Source organism: Rousettus aegyptiacus, unplaced genomic scaffold, assembly GCF_014176215.1.
Source record: "Rousettus aegyptiacus isolate mRouAeg1 unplaced genomic scaffold, mRouAeg1.p scaffold_m13_p_15, whole genome shotgun sequence".
Taxonomy (NCBI): domain Eukaryota; kingdom Metazoa; phylum Chordata; class Mammalia; order Chiroptera; family Pteropodidae; genus Rousettus; species Rousettus aegyptiacus.
The window spans coordinates 12,720,740-12,745,069 of NW_023416290.1; the positions used below are offsets into that span (position 1 = coordinate 12,720,740).

The 24,330-nt window shown below is 36.4% G+C and overlaps 1 long non-coding RNA gene across 1 annotated transcript in view; it reads right to left on the bottom strand.

Annotated features, from left to right (window-relative positions):
• Positions 1–19,232: 19,232 nt before the first annotated feature.
• LOC107521309 overlaps positions 19,233–24,330 on the bottom strand; it is a 40,946-nt gene continuing 35,848 nt past the window's right edge. Inside the window, exons 2-3 of the long non-coding RNA XR_001599526.2 lie at positions 23,158–23,241; positions 19,233–19,334 (exon numbers count right to left, since the gene is read on the bottom strand). This is a non-coding gene — a long non-coding RNA (uncharacterized LOC107521309). The remainder of the gene's footprint in view (positions 19,335–23,157; positions 23,242–24,330) is intronic.

Here is a 24,330-nt window from a genome sequence, read left to right on the forward strand (position 1 = left end):
AATGACATAAGAACATTGGTTCACCTCTCCTTTCACCGTTAATTCAACCAATATTATATTATATATATTATATTATATTATATTATATTATATTTTTAAAGTATAAATTTACAACAGATCTGGGGTTCTATTTAAAAGACCGAGAATTTTAGAATGAGGGGAATAACGCAATAATGCCTATGTGGATATAAACATATATGCATGTATACACACATAGACACACACATTTTAACAATAAACTATTTGAAAAAGGTAAATCTAAATATGGCACTAAAGGTTTAAAAATAAATATGTATTCTATAAATACAAAAAACAAATGTTAAGAATAGTATTATCTGACATGAAATTCAAGCACAACTTTGAAATATATAATAGAAAAAAATGTATGCAAAAGTAATAAAAAAAATCTACACAGTTAAAAAATTTGTTACATTTTTTCAAAAATTAACAATTCAAGTAAATGCAAAGAACTTGAATTATATAATTAATAATGTGATCCATTTTTATGTAGTAAAATATAGAAAATATATAAATATGTTGTGTTGGAAATTAAAAATTTTAGCATATGAAAATAAAATGAAACAGCGAAAACTCGTAACGTTAAATTTAAATTAGACCTAGTATTATATAATTAACTTTTTTTAATAAAAAAAAAAGGACACAGTTTTTAGTTCTGTCCACCTAAAGGGACTAAAACCAATGACAACCCAGTAGCAATGAGTGCTCTCATATGCAGATTGTACTCCATAAATACCCGAGTTCTTTGGAGACGTGGCTGATTACAAGTCTGAAGCATAAAATATAGATTGTCTGAGATATCTTGTTCCAGAACTCAAAAGCACAATCACAGACTAATGAAGTAACATTCAAATGACATAAGAATCAACATAAAGGAAGAGAGGACACATAAACACCAAAAAGAATAAAATCTACAATTAATTAAAATATATTGAATATAAAAACCCGAGTATAAAAAAGAAGAAAAGAAAAACAGAAATTTATAATTATACTTAACAAAGAGAAAGCTAAAAAAAAAAAACCTCAAATCTTGAACATCACAGGAAATAACTATTATGACAAAAGACAGCTAATAAATGTAGAATTTTAAAAATAAGTGTACTTTCAATTTCCAACACACTACCTTAACAACAAGTAAAAAATTGAACAGATTGAAAAATCAACAGGTTTTATGGATCCATAAGAGAAGTGAGGACAAAGGACAAACCACTAGCCCAGATACTGGAGAGACAGACAGACAAATACTGGTAGTCATTGCTTACTGGAACAGAGTCAAGAGCAGAAACTGTAACAGGCTCCAGTGCCAGGGTAGGAAAATTGAACTGTAATTAACAGATTGCTAGAAGTTTAGCATGGACAATTAAAGAGTTAAAAACTTCCAATTATAGAAGGACCCCAACACTTTTGTGAGCTTTACCTCCAGGAGCTCCACCCAGTTCTCATAGTACATATCAGAGAAAAATCCCTTCATGCTTCCAGCATGGGGGAGGGGAAAAGGAACCAATTGGAAATAAATCACAGCTCTCGGTTCTTCCTGACAAAGCCCCTCCCGAGGAGAAACTGCTTCACCAGAGACCAACTTGTCAAGGTTCTACCAGAGCCTAAATGACCTGAGAGAGAAAATTAATCAACTCCAGTCACTTCCAGGCTTTCATGGAGAAGAAGAGAAATACTCAACTCTAGCCCAATGCTAGTCATCCCATTACACTCAAGGGGAGAGAAAAAAACTGAGAAACACGTGTGAAGTTCACAGTCTGAAGGCAGAAGCTCATTTAGAGGCCGAGACCTAATTGCCACACTGCAGAATGAATTAGTCCCGTCTCCCCACACATACATCACCACCGCATCACTAAAGGCCTATTTATAGTGATTCCTTTTAAACAGTACATTGTGTCTGGCTACCAGAAAAAAAAAATAAAAATTATGAGGCATACTAAAAGGCAAAAAAAAAAAAAAATTATAGAGAGCCTACACTGTCATATACACAAATATGTTTAACAAAACTATTTTAAAATTACAACCAGCAATATAAATATATAAAGGATAAAATAGTCTGATGTATTTGGATATATCCAAGGAATGCAAAGTTTGTTTTACATCCCAAAGTCAATCAACATAACTCACTACCTTAATATACTGAAACAAAACAAAACAAGCCACATAATCATCTCAATATATACGTAAAAAGCATTAGACAAAATGCAGCAGCCATTTGTGGTAAAAACCAGGAATAGAAGAGAAATTCCTTAAACTGACAAAGGGCATTTATGAAAATCCTACTGCCAACAACAAATTTAATGATGAAAAACTGGAAGCTTTTCCTCTAAAATTGAGAGCAAAGCAAGAATATTTACTCTCACTATTTGTATAAACTATGATAATGGAGGTGCTAGGCAGTGTGATAAAGCAAAATAAGTAATTAAATAAACATCAGAGAGATTAAATGGAAAGAAGCATAACTGTCTTTATTTGCATATGATGTGGCCATCTATGCAGGAAATCCTAAGGAATCTACAAAAAAGCTAGTAGAATAAATAAGTGAGTTTAGAAAGTGGATAAAGGTTGATATACGAAAGTAATTTCTGTTTCTATGTGCTAGCACGAACAACTAAAAATTAAAATTAAAATATCATTTATTATAGTACTCAAAGATGTGAAATACTTAGGGGTGAATTGAACAAAAAAATGTGCAAGACTTGTACTGAAAATTACAAATTATTGATGAGAAAAATTAAAGACTTAAATAAGTGGGAGAAGTTCATATCCATGAATTGGAAAATTCAATGCTGTTAAAACTCCCAAACTTATAAAGCTATTCAATAGAAATGCCAGCAGACTTTTGGAATAGAAATTGATAAAGCAATTCTAAAATTTATGAAATGGCAAAGGACTTAGATTATTAAGGAGAATTTTGAGAAAGAACAAAGTTGGATGACTTACACTACCTGATTTTAAAATTTACAATAAAGCTAGTATAATTAAGATAGGGAGATATTGGCTAAAAACATAGACATAAGAATCAATTAAACAGAATGAAGAGTCTAGATAGAACTGGACCTACACATAACCAATTGATTGTTTACAATGTGCCAAGGTAATTCAATGGGAATAATCCAATGGGAATAAAATAATCATTTAAATAAATGGTGTTAGAACAAGTTTATTTACACATGGGAAAAAATTAACCTTGACTGTTACTTAACATCAAATCCAGAAATTAACTCAAATAGATTATAAACCAAATAGGAAAGACATAGAGGAAATCTTTGTAAGTTTGGGACACAAAGCACAAACCATTAACAATTTTACTAAAATTAAATTTTACTAAAATTAAAAATGATAAATTTTACTAAAATTAAAAATGTTTACTCTTCACAATAAATCTGAAAATAAATCTAATAAATCTAATAAAAGGCAAGCCACAAACTAGAGGAAGATATTTGAAAAACATATATCTGAAAAAGAACTTACAACTAGAATATGTAAAAATATATGAGAACACATAATTAATATTTAAGGTAACAAATCAAGTGTTAAAAATGAGCAAGAGAGTAGAATAGATACTTCATTAAGAGGCATATTGACTAGCAAATAAGGACATGACAAAGACATGTAACATTATTAGCAATTAGAGAATTGCAGACTAAAACCATAACAAGATTCTACTGCACACTCACTGCAATAGCTACAGTTTAAAAGACTGACAATGCCAACTGTTAGAAAGAATGAGGAATGAATTAGTCAGATTTCTCTGGAGAAACAGAACCAATAGGAGGAGATATATTATGAGGAATTTGCTCTTGAGATTTTGGAGGATAAACCCCGCAATCCACCATCTTTAAGGTGGAGGCCCAGGAAAGTTGGTAGTGATTCTAGTCCAAATCTAATGGCCCAAGAATCAGGGGAGCCAATGGTGTAAGTTGGTATTACCAGCTAAGGAAATGAAATGAGGCCATATTTAAATAGAGACAAGAGAGATACAGAAATCTATTCAGTAAACACCAAGGAGATTCTGAGAGTTACTATATGATGAGGCTGTTGGTAATTATATTTTCACAGACACATTGCCACTGATATTTAAGCAAACTACACTGAAAGGAAATGCTTATAGAAACATAGCATTTCGTTTTTCTTTTTTAAGCAAATTCCAGATTCCAAAAACTTCTATAGAAAAGACCAACATGGATTCTCATTCATTTGTTAGATTTGATTGCTCCTAAGAAAATAGTTAAAGATTTTGCTTTTTAAGATATAAATACATGTCTACCTACATAGACATAATTAAGAAAAGTTTGCATAGTTAAATAACTTTTATAGCTTAATAAAAGATACTTTTATTTAAGTGTCTTAAGGCAGGAGTACTTTAAAATACAGAGCTAAAGATAACATTTCAAATAACCAAGAGTAACAAAAAGAAAATAGAAAACTAAGAGTGAATAAATACGAAAAGGATAATACACACATACACACACATACATACATACATACTTGCAGAAGAAATCTTTTTTTAAGGAGAATTTTAACACTATGTGGCACACATTTAACAAAATAAAATGTTCACAACGAGAATAAGCAAGGAAATCTTAAAATATGGCCTTCTGCAAGGTTCACTTTGCTAAAACCAGACCCCATGCAATTCATGTGCAGATAGTCTTGGGCAAGAGAGTGGTGAAGCCCCTGTGGAGAGGGGAGGGAGGGACAAGGAGACAGAGTGACAAGACCTAATACTCATGGCCCGAAGCACTCAGCAGTCCCTCTCTCTGTGCCCACCGGCCCTGAATCATCACCTAAAATCCTCTCATGCTCTCCCTGCCTGCTGCCCTTGACATTTAGGAACCTTTCCAGAATCCACCACCTCTAGATCATCAGGCCGACATCGCCATCCCTCTGCCTCTCTTCCTGAGGATCTGCTGCTTCAGATTGTTTTCTTCCTGTCCTGTGTACATCTAAAATACCACTGAATTTTTGCTCTATGCTCTTTTATGGGCCAGTTTAACCCATTTCTTACAACTCAGCTCACATTTCTGGAATCCCAGAGTGGGACAACCCAGAAGGGCAAGAAGGTCAGACATAAAGCCCGCGATACCTCACTTGAGCAAGAGTGAGACTTTACACTCCTCTAGGAGATAGGAAGGGCGGGTCACCTGGGTTATTCGCCAAAGCCTCCTTAAGAAGAACCCAAGGAAACCCCAAGATTCAGCACACTGGAGTTCTGCATGAACGCTAAGGTGGGGGAGAGAAGGGAGAGTGTGGAACAAATGCCAAACATAACAGAAAGGAAAAATCCAAAGGCAGAGACAGTCACAGCTATCCCTGTACCTCCCAGAACATTCTCTTTCTCCACCCTGATTTCCTGCAGAATAAAATCTTCGTAGATGTGAAGAAATTTCAAAGTAGCCCCGAGGGAACTCTGAGATGTTTAGGTTTATTCTTGAGACATTCAAACTCCAAAGGCTTGTGGAAGGATTTCCCACTCCTGAGGTCCCTGGGTCTCCTGAGACCACTGGGTTGGGGGAGGAAAGCGGGGAGGGGGAGAGGCTTGCCTATGTCATGAATTCCAAGGAACATAGCGAAACCCAGAAAAGGAGAAGCCAGGGCTAACTGCTTAGGATTTAATCCATAGGAGATGTTTGAGTTCCTTTTTAAGCTGCGTCTGCTTATCAGGAGGCAGAATTTCAAAGCAAAAGTCATATCTATAAATTAAGAGATACTGCATCTGTTAAGGACTAATCCTATGAAAGGGACATTTTTCAGGGGCAAGTAAGGCACTTTAATAGTTTCCATGAAAAATTTTAAGTGGAAATTTCAGAAAGATATTATCCCCACCACAAATAATGAAAATGCATCTTTTCAAGGCTCAGGGGAGACCTAGAATGACAAATTTACAATTCATCAAGTCCCCTCAAAATGTCATAAAGTGCGAGTATACATAAGTTCATAGTATAAACAAAGTCTCCTCTTTAAAAAAATATGTAATACAGAATATTAACTAGTGGCCAATTATCCAGTAACTCTGACCTCTCAAACATACTAGCTTCCTAAATTTATTGCTCTTTCTGGAAAATATAACACTCGGAGTTAGAATTCTTATAATTGAGAATGGTGATGATCACCTGAAAGTATCCTAAATTTTAAATGAGGTCCTGGTATACAGAAAATGGTAAATACATGATTTTTGTTTTTCTATTAACATCTATTCCCCAGTCACCTTTACTTCTCCTTTTTACCCATGCTGCCTCAAAGGCCCCCAAATTCCCAATCCCATCACAAACCGGTGTCAGAAAGACCCATCACTACATCATCATAGTGGCTTCTACACTGCCCTTGGCGTTATAGACATGGACTACGGATCAGCTGTAGTTACACTTGGATGAAAATGGAGATTCAGAGCACAGATTTAATAGCAAGTCAAGGAATGTCTACCAGAGCAGCTTGTTAATTACATGTACCAAACAGTATAATAACATAGCATCTATCCATCCAGGAAATGTTCCTTTACTTGCTGTTTGAAAGCAATGATTTTCATAGTTGACTTGTGTACAATTATTCCTTCAGTGACTGAATGTCTACTTAAAGTAGTTCAAGAGCTCAGAAAATTCCCTTTGATGTGACTATAAGGCAGCCATAGTACTTAGGATATTATAAAATTGCCTTTAGAATTCAGATTAGCGAACATTTAACAAGTGCCCTATAAAGCGTCAGGCTAGGAAAATAAAGACAAATAAGACAGGGTAGAGTATGCCTTCGAGGAGTTCAGAGAGACAGACAAACGAGCAGCCGACTTCGGTACTATGTGAAATTTAATGTTATGATAGATAATAGGGAGCTTCTGAGAAGTTTTTCAGAGGAATATCATGGTTACAGTTGTACTTTAGAGAGATAACTCTGGTAATTCATCTTAACAGATTTGGTGCTGCAGTTCAAAAGTTATTGCAATGACTGAAACAAAGGATAATAAGGCCAAATCTCTGATAGGAAGTATAGGTTTGGAGGTGAAAAGAAAGAGTGAAAACATATAGGAAGTAAAAATCATGATACTGGGTCATTCATTATATATGGACGGTGGGGTGGGTAGAGAATGAGTCCCCATTTCTTCATTGACGGAGTACTGATAGCAACAAACATGACAGGAATGGAAGATAATTCTCTTAACCAATAAGAGACAAGGGATACTGCAGCTTATTGGTGAAGAGTATGAGCTTTTGAGCCAGAGTCATTGTTTCAAATTCTATCTCCGTTGTTCAGAACCTGCGTTACCCTGGGAGAGTACCTCTATCTTTCTTGGGAGTTTGCTCATCCACAGAAAGGAGCTGATAATGGTAGTAGTACCTATCTCATGGGACTATTATGAAGAATATGTAAGTAAATATATTTAATATTCTTAGAATAGTTTCTGGGTCACAGCATGCAATAAACCATTATATATATTTGTATATGTGTGTGTGTGTGTGTGTGCGTGTGTGTGTGTGTATAAACAATCAAAGTGAGGAGGCGAGTGAGTGGTACAAGACCCAAACTGCAGGAAACATCAAAGTTCAAGGATATAGAGAGTAAGTGGAGCATGAGGTAGGTCAAGAAGGAAGGAAGGAAGGACAGCAGTGTGGCATCAGAAAAGCCGAGGGCGTGGAGCTTCAAGGAGGAGTGAGCAAGTGTCACATGCGGCTGAGAAATTCAGCAAAATAAAGATAATAAAGGACTTCAAAGGGAGCAGGTAAGTATACGATGAAATATAACTTCTCATATTTTTCTTCAGTCGGAGCTTTATTGCGTTTTGAAAGCAAAAATTGTGATTATTTCTCTCTCAGACGTTGTCAGTTCTATTTCACCAAACTAATTAAAGACCTGGGCAACTGTGATTTGAGACAACTGACTGACTATTTAGGAAAAATAAAACACAACCAAACTGGATCTGTATATCACTCCTTACATCAAAATAAATCCTAGGTACGTCAAAGAAAGATATGTAAAATGTGAGGTCAAAATATATGAAAATAAATTCATAGACATTTTGTAACCTAGGGGTAAAACAGAACTAATTTTAAACACCAAAAAAATGCAGACACAATAAAGAAAATGTTTTACAATTTATATATACCAATATATATATACCATAAAGAAACTTTAAAAAAAAAACCTCACTAATATAAATATCTGTTAAGACTTATTTGAGCAATCGTATGGCCAAGATCTCTAATATATGAAAAAATGTAACAAATTTATAAGAAAATTACACTATCCCAGTAAAAAAAATGAGCAAAGGACATGAATGAGTAACTCACAAGAAATAGAAACAAATAAATAATGAATCTTTGAAAATATTCTTAATGTAAGCATAAATTAAATCCACAAAGCAATTTTACTTATCACTATTCAGGTGAACAAGAGATATATTTTTTTAATGCCAAGGTTATGAGAAAAAAAAGTCACTAGTGTTTACTAGTATTCAGAGTATAGATATTAAAACATTTGGGGTCATTTAGCTTATAACTATTAAGTTTTAAGTACAAATATCGATCAATTCATCCTACAAAATACTTGGCCAATAGTCTTTAAAATTGTTAAAGCAACAGGAATAACCAAGAAATAGTCACAAATCAGTCATAGAAGAAACAGGAAAATGATGACTAAATGCAATTGATATCTTAAATTAGATTCTGAAAAAACAACAAAACACATTAGTAAAAAAAATCCTCCTAAAATCTGGAGTTTAGTGAATAGTAGTAACGTACCCATATTGGTTTCTCATTTTGACAACTAAACGTAGTTTATCATATTACCCTGGTAATATCAGATGTTAATTTTAAAGAAAACTCGGTAAGGGGTATATTATCTTTGTAACTTTTCTATAAATCTAAAATAATTTCAAAATTAAAAGTTTGTTAAAAATTTTATTTAGTCAGCAATTTCATTTCCAAGAAATATATTCTATAGAAAGAGAGCAACAAGTATGAAAAAATATGTATATAAGAGTATTCATTACACATTAATTTTAATTGGAAAAAAACTTCAAATGTTGTAGAAAAGGAGATTAAGTAATTAGGTAAGGCTATAACTATAAAATAGAATATCATATATCCTCTAGAAAAGATGTGTTTTAGACTTATCTCTTGGCAAAATATTGTCTATGTTATGTTGATAAAAGAAAAAAAAAATGTTATAGACAGATAATAGATAAAGAGGTAGAAATAGTTATTTATGGCTTAAACATGCATGTATGTATATAATATACATAGAAGAAATCTGGAAGAAAATACATATAATTGGTTTCTGAGAAACAGGAAAGTGAATTTTCACTTTCCAAGGTTTTTTAATTTTCTCTCTTGAACACTATTACTTGAATTGTACAATAGATATGTTTCTTTTCAAATATTGTAATAGTAAGAATAAGGGACAAATAAGAATCAGAAAATTTAGGAAAGCTGCAGCTTTGCCATTGGCTATATGATCTTGTGCCTGTGGCGTAATTTAATCGGCCCCAATGTTTTTGCAAATAACAGGAGGAAGTGGGATTTGATCGCCTCTAAACACCTTTCTCTGACGGAAAATTCTATCAGTCTATTGTCTTCAGGACTGGGTAATCCTTACACTCTAATATGTATAGAAATTTGTGTATTTGGTCTCACAATATCTCTGTTAAGAGGCAATAAATATTATCTTTTAGCTGGTGGAGGAGGAGATGTGGGATAAAAATGAGACATGTTAACTCATTCACTCAAAGAGGTTTATGAAAGCAACTTGGGATCCTTGGGCCCAATTCGTAATGAACACAGCTGGTTTGTTGGAAATACATTCAGTTACTGGGAACATTCATCTTGCAGAAAACGGTCTTGACCAAATTATTGGACAACATCAGCCTAAGAGACTATGTACACTCTCAGAAGTGAATGGACATTTCAGCAGCACCATGATTCAAACTCTCTTTAAACTCTTTTATACACTTTAATGAGTTGTTCCAAGTCAACCTTGGGCAGACTCATTACTAAGGAGAATTCAAACACAGTCTTTCTATTCCTAACAATTATATATTTTTCTAAAATCTATTCAGTTATTGTAGGCAGTGAAAGTTTATCAATTACCTCTCCAAGCTGTCCATTATCTATTTTGAGAGTATAATTTGTTTCCCGCATAGAGTATATGTTAACAGCATGATGCATGTTACATTTGTAATTAATTTTGAACTGACAAAGAAGGTAGGAAAAATTCTCCCATAAATAAAAGTAATGAATGCAAGTATTTAAACAAAAGGTCCTAGTAATTTCCAGCAACTTAAAAAAAAAAAGAAAGAAAGAAAACCTCAATCTGCTCTCTCTTAAACTAAAAACACCAAGGTATCTTTTGTTCCTTCTTCATGACACTAGAGATTTGGAAATTCTGGTACTAAAAAGGATAATACATGACAGGTAGGCACACTACATTGAATCTGTGAATGAAATTGTTTACTTTTCAATAAAATTAATAATTCCAGTTTTATTACACATGACTAATTAACTAGTTCTCACAAAGTTTTATCAAAAAATCATTTTTGTAGCCGTAACTCCAAACCACGATGAAACTAAATATTTTTGCTACTCGTAGCACTTTTAAAATGATAAAGAGCTCGAAATTGAATTACACTAAATGCCTTTATATTTATTCAGCATTAAACCTTATTTTCCTTACTGTCATACTGCCAGCGTGATATCATCGGCGTTGAAGAGGGATGCTAATGCTATTTATATTACACTGCACTGTCCTCTAATTGACCTTGTTTGTGCAATGGAATGGCTGCTTTTCTCAAGCTGCCAGCCCTTTATTGCAGCATTTTGACCATGCACTAGTGGCTCTTTGTGCTGCTGCTGAGTTCAAGAATCAATACTGCATTCCCCACAGCCAATAAAGGCAGCTGACAGCATGAATTAACTGAGTGTGGCCAGTTGCATGGAGGGCCATTGTCTTTAAGGGAAATCTGGACGTGATTACCAACCTCCATCTCTGAGTGAAGGTTTTAATGCAAAGTGCGAGGTTGCTGTAATTTAATTTTGGCCTGCTGCTCTGACACACTCCCCTTTGCCACTGCTTCATGGAATTCAAGCTATTAATGGCTGCAAACCAAAACACACACGGAGACAAAGGCAAATACTCACAGTCGTACAATAGCAGAGGTTTCACCTGACTTGGCCGTTCTTTTCCAAAACTATTCCTATAATAGATTCTATTTCTTCCTGCCATAGTAATAAGTCAAGCCAAAGTTAAAAATTAAAGTTGCTATGACCTCTGTATCTAAATGAAGTTTTTATATATGGTAGGGTTGAAAAAATTGTATAAATAACTAATGGTTTTCTATTAATTGGACTGCAAAAATTGAGGAGGAAAAAATTGTCTATACTTCATCTCCCGTCCATAGCAAGATGATTTCAATTCACTCTGTTTCGTCGAACATATTTTTCCTTGAAACAAAGTCAGATGAACTCTTTTCAGTTTTTATCTTCCCAACAGTATTTTGTTTTGAGCTCTTTCTCCTTCATAAAACAGTCTCGTCTCTTGACTTCTGGTTCTCTTGAGCCTGTGTCCTCAGGGTTGGTATTCCTTCCTATTCTACATCACCTTCTCTTCTCACTATAATGTGGCCTTTCCCTGTAAGACCTCATCATTTTTCATACCATGTATTGACTCCTAAATCTTTATCTCAACCCCAGGCCACTTAACAAAGTTGGTCCCATCCCATCAGTACTTTGAACTCCGCATAGCTCAAACCGAATGTATCATCTCCTGTTGGGTTTTCCAGCTCAATAAATGACCATCTGTTACATATGTAAAAACAGAGATGTTAACCGAAACCTTTTTTTCCTTTACCTTCCACACTCAATCAGTTATCAAGTCCTCCTAATCTACTCCTTAATCTTCTAATTTTGCCATCCCCTAATTTCCATCATTTCCACAGCCTCGGCAGGGGTCAGGCTCTTCTTCAAGTCCTTCCTATAACCACTCTCCTTCACTCCAGGCTTGTGCCTGCCCACAGTTGAAAATCTCTACTCTGCAACCAATTTCATCTTTCTGTTCACATCTCTGGTTTAAACATTTCAAAGTCTTCACACTGAGACTTTATTCACCTCTTTGGCTTCAAGTTTTACAGTGTTTTGTTTCTTGCCCTTCCCCAATGTCGGTTCCATAGCCGCTGATTCAAAATTTAAATATAAGGACATGGTCCATGACGGAGACTTAGTTTGCAACCAAAACAAAAGGAAAACACCTATTAGACACTGGACTGCAATCATTATGCTCCATGGCTGCAGTTATTGTCTAAGCTTCTAAAGTATGTTAGGCAAAGAGAAAATCCACAGAATAGCAAAGTGGGATTTATGTAAGCCTTTGAAAGAGGAAATGACATGTCATTTCTTGCTTTATCAAAAGACCTATATTTCTGAGAGAATTTGGGGATTGAAAGCGTCAGTTCTGTTTATAACAGGCAATGCTCTTGGTTGAAATTAATTCAAGCAGAGTTATTCAAGGGACAGTATATTATACACAAACCATTTAACTTGAGCTTTAAAATGATTTTTTGTGTCTGAGATTATCAAGATACCAGTTTGGATCAACTTCCCATAAAACTAGAATAAAACTTGTGGTTTTAAAGGCTTTTATTTTAAATGTAAACATTTGAGACCCTTGAAAGCACAGTATCTAATCTATTCCTACTCAAAACTTTTGTTACTATCATTAATTTTTTTCAGGAGAGTTTTATTTTACCTCCGTTGTCTCCAAGCATCCTACCAATTAATAAACAAACCAAACTGTATAATTCTTACATTCCTACTTCTAGAAAGGCTGAAGTGAAAATGGTAATCCTACAGGTACCCCAGCTGCCTCCTTCTCTCAAGAATATGTAGCCATAAGCTAAGAAATAGGTATGTTCAACTGAAACCAGCTGGTGATTCTCCCTTATCCCAGGGTATCTGAAGAAAAGATATTTGTTGCTTCCCCGCCTTTATTCCCACCAGCTCTTCCATCTTTCCTATGATCCACTTCCCTGGCCAGCAAAACGACAAGGGTATATGGCTTGGCACCTCAGCATCATGTGGGTATTCTACAGAGAGCACGAGAGGCAGATACAAGGAAAGCATGCACAATTCTCCATCCTTCTCCCTACCTTTCAAGGTTATGGCATGAGAGGAGACTCAGGCTACCTTCAAAGAGACCAGGTTGCTGGTCTTTGTAATATATGGTGAGATATTGGGCAGAAGTGGAAGGAGCATTTTCTGATACATAGATGCATTCAGTCTGTCATTAGGAAAGAGGAAACTTTGTTCAAGGAGCCTCAGGAAGAATTGCCAAGTACATATCTCTAGCTCACTCTCCTTTATCCTGTCTGGAGCCTCCTGGCATTGAATACACTCCTGGTGAATACGTACAGGGGGACCAGAGAAGGGGAGAGCTACCAAGAAAGCTACCAGCTTTCTTGAAAACGAAGTGGACATAAAGAAGGAGAAAATGCCTCATCCTCTCTGTACTTGGGAAGGTACATGTGTGTAGGTGCTTCCAAGACTTCAAAGTGACTAATTAAACCCATTAAGTATCTTTACTCTTGATTTATTTTACCCAAAATGATTCTTTGGAGTAGCAAGGCGGTTTTTACCAAGTGCCCTTAATCAAAGGCAACATTCTCCATATTAGATCTGCCTGAAAATACATTTTATAGGATTTAGTTTACTTTACACCTTCCTGAAATAATCCTATGTTTCTAATGACAATCATGCTTGTCTGGCCTTTTGACCTACCAGGAGAGTGATAGCAGCCCCGTTCCCTGACACCATGCAGGTCTAGATGGGGGATGGGAGATGGGGAGCCATTCATCAAAGTCCTTGCCATGGACATGCTCACAAGAATCGCAGTACGTCAAAGCGTGGAAATATACAAGCTTTTCCTGTCTTTGGTAATGTGCAAAACCATGTTTATTTATTAATCTGTTCTCTACCTCCCGACCCACCCCCACCCAAAAGTTATGTCTCCATTAATAAGAAAATTTGTCTGTGTTTTGTTTTTCATGCCAAGCCTCAGAGTGAATTATCCGGCCAAAGCAAAAGGCCGGGGGGCCTCCTGGACGCTCTCGATGACATACAAGAAGGCTGTATGGCATCAGCTGGGAAAACCGCAGTCAACATTGGAATAATCAAAAGTGACCTACATGCAATAATAGCCTGCGCGACAGCGAAGAGGGGGCACCAGGAAGCAGGTGGTCCATATGACAGAGGATCAATACTCCCGGAGAGGGGATAAAATAGATTCCAAATGGAAAATACACTCCTGGCGAATACGTACAGGGGGACCAGAGAAGGGGAGAGGCAGTAAGATCAACCTGCAGGAAACAGCACAACAAAGAGAAAGTGGGGGTGTGTGCGGGGGGCCCACAGCTGATGGGGTGATGAAAAACGACTGCACTAGACGCGGGGTGAAGACCGTCAATGCAAATTTGCTTCGACAGCGAAGGGGGCGACGTCAGCCCGCAGAACCCTGAGCTACCCCCGTCAGCCAGAATCTTCTCTATTCTAATTTAACACGCTTACAAAAAAATGTCATCATTTGTAAGAAGTGTTGACAGCCACAAAAACTTGGTTTTGTTTAGTGAGGCCTAGTTTTTAGTAAGAAAACAAGGGCAGCCCATATTTTATTTCTTTTGAAAATATATTTCAATGAAAAGGGAGATGGAGAGAGGTAAACCTAATTTACATGATTTAGTTCAAAAGGAACGTTGCTTTGATGCCGTCGTGTATATCTGCAGTGCTTCCTCACTCTCTTGGGAGCTGGTGCGTATTAACATTTCATTCCTCTTTTTCATTATTGCTATCACATATATTAAAACAGGCACACACACGTACACACACAGTTTTAGCTGATAAAACCGTAACAGCAACCTCCAATATGAGAACTTTCTCCAGAATTCAGTGCCAAACAGAAATAAAACAAAATACTCTGACAAACGAATAATAAGATCTCACTACATTAAAAAAAAAAAAATCACAACATTGGAATTTCACGATGCTGTGTTTCTATCGGGGGTCAGGGAGCCACACACTCCTGCAGTCAGGCCTGGAGGATGTTTCAAATTTCATTCCGACGGTGTAACATTGCTCTATCAACGGCATCATCTTGGCTTCTTCCTTTTATATTTTTTTAGGGACAATCACAACATGTCGTTGCTCCCACGGCCGGAGATACGGTGCATCTCATTTCCCACCGCCCCTTCATGCTCAGGGAGGGTTTTCTCCCAACCCCTGCAAGCCCATGTGGAAATCAGAAGTCAAGGGCTGTGATCTTCCTAAAGAAACAGCTTTAAAAACCTCTAGCTATTCCTGCAAAACAGCAGATGTGCGAGCTGCTGCCAAGCTCCGGCTAGCTCTCAAAAAATGCTGACGCGAGGGCTGAGACTCTGCGAGGAACCCAGTGATGTTAACACAGAGCTGCTAGGGCCCAGGAGATGCCCCCCTCGGGCGCCCTTCAAGCGTCGCTCCTGCCCCTCCTGCCCCTCCACGTTGCTGACAAAGGCGTCGCTTTCCCCTCCTCTCTGCTAACTCTGCCCGGACTGCAGGCTCGGTGAGGGCAGGTGTGTGTGTCTGATGCTCTCCCGGGAAGCACAGGGCCTGGCACATGGTGGGATCTCTACAGTTACTTCCCGGATGGATAAATGGAATAAATAACCTCGAAGACGTCTCCTAAAAGCCGAATCACTTTCTGAAGCTGGCGGGGAACTCTAGGTCCCCACAGGAAGTTATATAATTGAGAATCGCGACTCCCCTTGGGCCTAGAAGAGCAGGAAAGCCAAGCGTGCCCCTGAGACCCACGGCATATGCTCCTTTCCCTTTCTAGGAGCTGCGTGGGGCGCTTGGCCCGTGTTTCTGCGAACGCTCTCAGTTATGTGCTGCCTTGTTTTCCGACTGGAATTCTTTTGTCCCGAAGATGAATTTCAGCAGTGGTCCGAGCCTCTTACAGGTCTCTAACTCTGCCAGGGACTCTGGTGTCACTCACTAACTCAATATCAGGGAGCTTTTTCCTCTTGACCCTATTATCTGAATTTTGAGTGTGTAATAAAAAGCGGAGATGATACCTGTGTTATTACAGCTCCCACTCGGCTCCAGCCAAGTTCTGCGCAGAGCCAGCCTCCATGACTGATACAAGAGGTGTGGAGAGACTGTGGCTTCTCCTGCGACTGCCTGCTCGCTGATTGCCCAGCGCTGCCGGCCAAGCCACCCTGCCGCAAGGTGACAATGCATGATTCATGGCTGTCTGCGTTGGAGCGAGCAGGGCTCTCGCTGTCGTCTGCACATCTGCTGAATCCTAAGAAGAGCCCACGTTTTATCAAGGCTTTCCCTCAGGAAGATCACAAACCGCTTTATGCACAATCATCTCTTCATCTGGCCCCATCACTTGGGAAGTAAAGGCGGCAGGGAGCCTCAGATAAAGAGGCAGTAATAACTCTAACTAAAATTTGGCTGGTGTGTTGAGGGTTACTCTGTCCTCCCACAGAACATGCCATATGTTCTTCTGTAAGCACAAGTGACTGAATCCTTGAATTTATTCTTTATCTGAAAGATAGTTAAAATGAGTTGTCAAACACTTTCAGTTCAGTACCATATTCAAGACTCTTTTTTTTTAAATGGATTTTGGGGTAATTAGGACATTCTTAAATACATAAAAAAGAACTTTAGTCTATTTACCTATTTAATAAATTTCGAATTTAACTGTCAGAGCCAATCGAGATAGCTATATAATCCGGAAATGCCTTCTATATTGTTAAACTATGTGTTTAATCCCCAGCACATGAAAATATTTCAGTCTGGGGCAAGTGGACAATAATAGCATCCCTCTCCCTAATGCACAAACATACGTGTGTGTGTATACACACATACATACACATACATATACATATATGTGCACATATGTGTGTATGTGCACACATATGCATGCACACACACACTTTTATCCTTCTGAGAATTGCTACAAACCTTTTTATGCCACAAGCTATAGGATATATAAAAGTGAGACTTAAAGTCCTCTGTGGTTTAATAACGAGTTAAATAAAAAGAATTAGAGTTTTCCTATTGCTCAAAACCTAGTCTCTATTTGTTCATCCTATATAGGTTTTAAATGACCCCCACCTCCCAAAGACTTAATTATGTAATCTCATTCTCTGTGAATCGCCTGTGAGGACCTCTCCTGGGGACTCAAAGACTTTGTGAGATGTGTCAAAAATGCTTTATAAGGAAAACTCTTCTTTACTCTTTTGAGGCTATCAGAGAGAGAAAGGAGTGCTTTTCTGTGTCATTTTATGTATGAACCTAGGGATAATTCAATTAGCCAAATAAGGGAGTTTGTCTGACTTGATTTCTATGCATGCTTATGTTCACTTGAACCCATCCACCTGCTGCCATATAGAAATGGGTAACTTGGGAAATGTTTTTCTGTTCATTAATTCATCAAACTCCAACCTGATTCCTGAAGAAATAAATATTCTAAGGAAACATTTTGGAAAATGTCTGCACATCTCTCCTTTGCAAATAGATAACAACAGAAGACTTATGAACAAGGGACTTACACAATGAAATTGTGACTTTATAAGGAGTTATTTACAAGTAAGTAACAACATTCATCCCTGGTAAAATCTATTCTTTAGAAAAGTGGATGATTTCATTGATCCTCTGAATTCAAATTATATGAAGATATTCAGGCACCTTGTCTAGCCTCCTGGAACAGTTTTTGGATACTGTGAAATTTGTTCTACTTTATTCCTAAAACATCACTTCTTTTTTTCTCAGATCTTTAAAGAGAAAAAAGAAGCAAGCAAAAATAAAAATTACTAAAGAGGGAACATAACAAATCATTCCCTAAACAGTAATAGTTGTGGAAAGCAGCCTTTCACATTGATTAACTTTTAGTCTCTGAGTGAAAAACAAAAACAAGTTGAAGATATTTTCCCTTGAAAGCTGCAGAATAATTTTATTCTCAGAATTATCAAAATGATTTTGTGTTCTCAGAAGTATCAAACAATTCATAGGACAAACTAGAACTACTAACCTATTAATAATGACATCTTCAAAAGTGAAGTAGAGAAAACAGAATCTTTCTAAAATTGTCAGCATTAGAGAAGTAGAAGACTCAAAATGATCTGTCAATCTGAGAGCAAAATTTTTGAAATAATAATTTAGCAACCCTGCTCTCTAGAGTTTTGCCTTTTTATGCTAAATGTATCTATTTTCATTTCATCTCCTCTTTTTATAAGGTTTAAGATAAATTATCTGATATAACTACTGAATTAGACAAATGACATTTGTTTGATTAATATCTCTCATAAGCAAGGACTCCACGACCCCTGCATGTCTCTGTTATGTGTCATTTAGGCTACATTTAAATTTGGCCTGGGATCAAGGAGAGACTGGATAAAGGCTTCACTGTGATGACGTGCCTTCCTGTGTGCAGATAATTAAAGTGAAATAATTTTTCACATATCTAATAAAATGAGGGGAGAAGGAACAGTGTCAACTCAAAGCATATTTTATTTCAAAAATAAAGTAAATTCGAAATAAGTTCCCCTCGAGACTTGTAAATAGCTTTTACTCACCTATCTGGCATCATTTTACTTGCATTTATTTATCATATATTTATTACTATGTGACCCATATTAAACCAATTTAGAATGTTGTTGGGGAAGGCTGAGTCGATAATTTAGATTGCCACAAATATTAGTTCCCTAATGTAATACAGTTGACCTTGAACAATGTAGATTTGAACTTTGCAGGTGCACTTGTTCGTGCATTTTTTTTTTCCCAATAAATACACACCCAGCCCCTGGTATCCCTGGTTTTTGCATCTGCAGATTCAACCAATCACAGATCAAAAACAGTATTTTCGATTTGCTATTGAGAATCTGCAAATTCAGAGGACTGGCTGTATGAGTTGCTCTACACCATTTTATATGCGGGACTTGAGCATCCATGGACTTTTGTATCCTGCGAATGCCCTAGAACTGATATCCCATAGATTCTGAGGGGGTGGTATTGTTCACAGGTCAACTGTGTTTTAATCACTAGCTAATTTAAATGGTTAAAGAATATCGTTATAATCGCTCCTTTACCTGTTAGGAATATATTTACCTACAAGTAATAAAGTACTCGACTACGATATCTTAACAAAATAGGTGTTGTTTCCTCCCCCTCCCACACACACATAAAAAGTAGAAAAGGCAATCTGTTTCTGGTGTGTGTTCAACAGATTCTTAATGTAAGGCCAAACGTGTCCGTCTTTTTTCTTATAGTCACAAAATGGCTGCACAGATCCAGGTACCACATCTGCATTCAAAAAAGAGGTGAAAAGTGGTGCCTGCCATATCTGTCCTTTCTTATCAGAAGGGAAAATCCTTTCTGGAAAGGATTTCTTACTAGACTTCTTCTTAGCTTGCTTTGGCAGAACTGAGTCCCCTGGCCACCTCTTACACCATGGAGACCGAGAAAGCAAGGTAAATTAGTCTTGTGATTGGCTTTGACTAATTACAAACTGTATCAGATCCGAAGTGGCAAAATACATTGCATTCTGAACAAACACACTGCCGTTCTGTTAGAAGGAGAGAAAAAAGAATGGAAGTCAAGCAGGTATTAACATTGTCTGTCCTACATGCATAAATTAGATCAATGGTTTTCTTATTTATTTGCCAAAATATGCAACCTGGTACATGGGCTTCTATCTTCAAACCCAAAGTGCTTGTCACAGTGACAACAGTCAAGCACATCATCTAGGTTTGAACAGAAACATACTTTCTACTTATGTCCACGAGGTTCTTTATATTTATCATCAGAACTAATGTTATGTGAGAGCAGACCTTAACCGAAGAACAAATGAAATCTTTTTATTTGTCCTACCGACATTCAAAAAAGGCCCCTTGCAGGTCTATCTATGTCTTTAGGCTCTAGCTTCTTCACATTTTCTCTGTAAGATAAAAGGAGCAGGTTGTTTGGTTTGCTGTATGGTGCCCAGTGGTTATTAATCGGGTTGACAGAGCTTAATGGAAAGTTCGCAGACTTTGGCATAAGACAGACCTGGGCTTGCATCCAAGTTTCTTCTCTGATTTGCTGCCTGATCTTTGGTAAGTTTTTTACCCTCTTTCTACCTCACTTTCCTTATCTGTACATGAGCATAACCATAAACAGCTGTAAGGATGGAATAAATTATGTAGATGAATGTTTAAGGCATATCTCGCTCTCTCTCCCTTGAAAGTGATGCCTATAATGGCATCCAACCCAGGAGAAAGGAGAATTACTTTCTCACTTAGGATTTCAAGATTGGTTTTAAATCTCATGCTTAGGTGTGGAGAGAAAACCTATCATTTCCTACATTACAAAAACTCTTTTATTTTACTGAGATAAAGAATTGATTCGAATCCTTCCAAGTTCATACCTGCAGTCCTAGAAAGTAGAAAACAGACTTGATAGTTCATGGGATTTGGACTTTGGAGGCCTATGAAAACAGATATCCAAGCTGTCGGAGATGAGGGAGGGCAACTGAGTCACTGTGAGGAAGGAGGCGAGCAAGTTGAGTCACCTCTCAAGGCTTGCTAAGATCTCTTCTCTGACATCATTAAAATAGTTGATCTTTCCCTTTTTAACCTCTTTTTCTGAGTTTATTTTATATCCAGTCTAATTATTCAGTTTTATAATTATTCCATAGACGTCTGCTTTCTCAACTGTAAATATAGAATAATAATAATTTTTTTCAGGGACATTTTGTTGGGGTGAAATGAAATAATGTCGATGAAAGAGACTCACAGACTATTTGACAAATTTTTGGTCCTTCAAATATATACATTGTGTGCGTGTGCATGTGCGCACATGTGAATGTGTGTATTTTATGACTACCTAGTCATCAGAGCTTTTACAAAGTAATTTTCATCATCGTTTGAATAATTCGGGGATTTTAATAAATTTCCAGCTTTCTCCATCTTATTCATTATAATCTTTTGGAAATCTTCCCAAGGGATATAAGGTACCAACAGATGCTCTGCCTATACTGAATAAACATTTCTAAACCATTACATTTATATTAAAAAAATTTTTTTTAAATTATCTGTAAAATTTGTCTGTGGCAAAGACTGCTACAGTTAAATCAATGGGGAATAGACTTGGTGTGGCTTTTGTCTAGAAATATTCCCTAAAAATAGCAAAAGCCATTTCCCTCAAAGAAAGTTTTGGAGAAGAGACTTGCAGGGCAGAACTTATTCTTATATTAAAAAACCAACACCTGACACACACCAATAATTCCTTTCCATTCATTTTAGGGCAGGTAGACACAGCCTTAATGGCAAGTTAAAACTGTATTTGAGAGATTGTTTTTGAAAATTGGAGACACATTAGGTACGAATCTCATTTATGAAGAACTAGAAAGAGCAGCTATGACACTTACGTAGCATTAGAACAAAATCTTTATCACAAATAAAATTAAAAAGCCAGACATAGAATTTCAGAGCTAAATTGATTATGCTGATTTGGGTACCTTTCCTTCCTTGTTTTGAAAACTAATAAAGTTTTAATTACTATAGGAACCAATAGTAATAATGTCGGTAAAAATAATAAATGATTCAAACTCATAAATGAAATGAAAACATGCTAAAATAATGATGATAGACTATACATGCAGATGAGCACACGGGGGCCTCGCCTGCAGAAGAAAGAAAAAGCCTCCTCCTTTCAGCATTGCCGTTTTTTTCCGGTAGCAAGGGAAAAGGCAGCGTTAGCAAACAAAAATTGCTTTTCACTTTGCCAACGAGATAAATAGAAAGAAATTTCAATGAAAATGACTGGAAGATGTACATGATTGATGCTAAATTTACAAAAATTTCAAAGATATGGGTACAGTTTGTCATAAAAATGATGTCAAAATCTTTTTGTTTTGTCAGAAAAATTATGCAAAGAAAAAATTGCCAATTTTCCTCCTCCAGCTCTCGTCCTTGCCTGTTCTAGAATCTGTTTGCTTTTTGAAGAAAAGAGACAGGAATATTTTTACTTTTATATCTTTTATTTTGCTAATCACTAAGAATATGCGGCAGACATGTTTCTGTGTGAGCATTTATGAAGATAATGGGCCCACGTCCGTCCCTCACAGCGTCAGAGAAGGACCAGGGGAGGAGCCACACAGAAAAGCCCTTTGCAAACTTCAAAATGACCCCAAATTTTTCGTTTTTCTTATTAGCTAAATGCAAAGTTAGATACATTTAAATACTGTTTGTGGGAAGAAAAATAGGATTCTAAACTCTGATTCAAAGTGTAATTAGATAACCTTAAAAGTAGGTATGGAAGATAAGAAAAAACAAAATGTGCTTTTACTGAGATTTATAGATCAGGGCTACGGTTAGTCCTTATCTTTTATAACAACAGCGAGTAACATTTTTTTTCACAGATCAGAAGAGTACAGACTCTCGTCTGTCTGAATGACCAGCTCTTAAAATGCAGAATGTCTACAATTGGAGTTATAAACACAAACACAATGAAGAAATGAATGTTCACTAATGAACCAAGTACAGTGCTGAGGTTTTTTTTCTTCTTTCAATAGCATATTTAATCCTTCATTAAGTATATGAAATAGGCTTGATCCTCAGTTTTGAAAGAAAACTAAAATTCGGAAAGGTACTTCTTATGTGCCAGGTACTGTTATAAGCATTATACATATTTATATCATTTAACCTTCACTACGATCCTATTGGGTGAGCTCTATTAGCCCCATTTAAAGATAAGAAAACCGACATAGAAAAAAATAAAATTACTTGCCCAACTAAAGGGCTCCCCGAAGCAGGATTCTAGTCCAGGCATTCTGACCCCAGAGACCTCACTCTCGATAGTCATATCATTTTCTGCCTCTTTGCTGAAGGAACACAATAAGAGTGTGGTACAGACAAGATTTTGTATCCAACTCCACTTGACGCAAAAGCATGATCTCTTTTCATCCTTCTCCAGAAAAGTATTTCAAAAAGTGGCCAGAATAGAGAGTTGAAGCATAAATGAGTTATAGGTTTTGGAAAGTCTTGGTAGGAGAAACTGAGGTCGACAAACCCTGCTTTGGAGTCAGTTCTGCCAAAGGTGGAAAAGGGCCAAATGTGAAGACTGCATCGACATGAAGGAAGCTTACCTGACCTGAGAGACAGTCTGAATTTCATCACTCATGAGTGGATGACCTTGAAGTCTTTAGTGCGATTGATCCAGGACTCAGTTCCTTAAATGAGAGAATCAAGCAAAAGAGTAAAACAAATGCTCAGCAACTCGAGTTTTACACCAATGTAAGCCAGATGTATAAAGTTAAAAAACACCATTGTTACCGAGTAGCAGTATGGTTTAATTGATTTATAGGAACTCTTAGCAGCATTTGGAAAGTAAATAGACCATGTTTGGTTTGGTGGGAAAGAGCGTGTGATGTTCAATCCTGTTTCATTTGAAGGCTCTTCTGAAAATCATCTATAATCTTCAATTAGATCATAATGTCAGCTTCTTGTATTTTTAAAATAAATACAGACTGCTCTAAATGTCATTAAAAATTCAATAATTTTGTTTTCAAATCAGACACAAGGTCCTTTTTAAAGAACCAAAGAATCATAACAATGAAAGAGACTTCAGAAACATGTTTAATCTAAACCTGTGTCTTTAAGCCCTATTTCCTCTCAATGTCTTTGAACTGATTCAACCATAAATCCCTCCAATCAACTAGAGTCTGAACACTCATTATAACAATAACATTTATTGAACAGTGCTATGTGTCATGGACAGTGCTAGGCTTAACTTGGATTATCTTATTTAATCCACATAATAACCCTTAGAAAAGGTGCTCTTGTTATTATCATTTCACAGATAGACAGGAGCATAAAGAAGTTAAGGGACTATCCAAGGGCACAGAGGTCATAAACAGTCAGACCATGACTAGAACTCAGTGTGTGTAATTCCAGAACTCACAAGGCAAATTAATATAGTACATGGTACTATATTAATTTGTAAGGTTTCGTTGTTTTGAAATGACATTAAATTTACAGAAAAGTTCAAAGAATAAGAATAATAAAAGAATAGTACAAAGAACATCATTGTACCCTTTATGTGATTCACCTATTAAAATTTTACCCAATTGCTTTGTCATCTTCACAATAGATAGACATAAATGATAGATAGATAGATAGATAGATAATAATAATAATAATAATGATGATGATGATGATGATGATGATAGAGAGACAGATAATAGATGATAGATAGATAGATAGATAGATAGATAGATTGATAGATAGATAGATAGATAGATGATAGATAAAATGAATAG